This window comes from Carlito syrichta, unplaced genomic scaffold (assembly GCF_000164805.1).
Source record: "Carlito syrichta isolate Samal-C Ts95f unplaced genomic scaffold, Tarsius_syrichta-2.0.1 Scaffold306821, whole genome shotgun sequence".
NCBI classification, from domain to species: Eukaryota; Metazoa; Chordata; class Mammalia; order Primates; family Tarsiidae; genus Carlito; species Carlito syrichta.
The window spans coordinates 449,570-450,455 of NW_007250917.1; the positions used below are offsets into that span (position 1 = coordinate 449,570).

At 68.2% G+C, this 886-nt stretch overlaps 1 protein-coding gene across 1 annotated transcript in view; it reads right to left on the reverse strand.

Moving 5' to 3' along the window:
- The window catches only part of ULK1 (unc-51 like autophagy activating kinase 1), a gene marked incomplete at its 5' end in the record, with an annotated part of 31,963 nt that overhangs the window by 8,749 nt on the left and 22,328 nt on the right, over positions 1-886 (reverse strand). The window lies entirely within an intron of this gene.

Sequence of the window (886 nt, forward strand, 5' to 3'; positions counted from 1 at the left end):
GCCCCGCCCTGACACTGAGGCTCCCCAATGGCCCCCACGTGCTCCCCGCACCTTTCTCCCCCAAAGGTTGGGGGCTGTGGACAGGGCGGCCCCAGGGTACAGAACCTGGACAGTGTGTCCAGGCTGGGCCCCCTTGCCAGACCCAGGTCAGGCCCTGGGCAGGAAGCGGCTGCTGACCCTTGGGGTGACTCGGCCCCTCCAGGCTGTGACGGCCAGAGCGCCGCCTTCCCTGAGTCTTCCCGTGTGTCCTGACGCCTGAGCCCGGCCCTCCACAGCCCCCGTCTGGGCCTAACCCCGTCCAGGAACACCCAAGTTCCTGCCCCCAGAGGCTCTGCCTCCTCCCCAGCCTGTCTTCTGGCCTCCTGCTGACTGGCAGGACCCAAGACCTTCCCACAGTTGTTTAGGATCCACGAAGGCCTGGCCACCCCACAGGAGCCGAGCTGCCTGAGACGCCAAGAGGCTGGGCGTGCATCACTGTGTGCCACTGGGCCCGCGTCCTGGGAGTCAAAAGTGAAGTGCCAGAGAGCAGAGCCCGGAACAGCTGCGGTCCCTGGGCTGCCCAGGGGGCCAGACGTCTCTCGCCATGACGTGAAGTGGGCCCACTGCCCAGGGCTTCCGCTAAGCCCAAAAGCTGCATCTGCAGGGCACGGGAGCCGCAGGGCACGGCGGGAGCAGCGGTGGGGCCCGATCCAGGGGTAGAGGCTGCCTGGCCCCAAGGGGCAGGAGCAGGCCTGCCTGGGACGCCTCGACCTGGGCCTCTGACCACCACTGACTGCCAGGAGCACTTGGCTCTGACTCTTCGGGTGGTCTCAGCGGAGGCAGCCTCCCGGCCAAGCTGAGCTGGAGCTGGACGAGCCCAGAGGCCCACGCCAACGTCCACTGCACC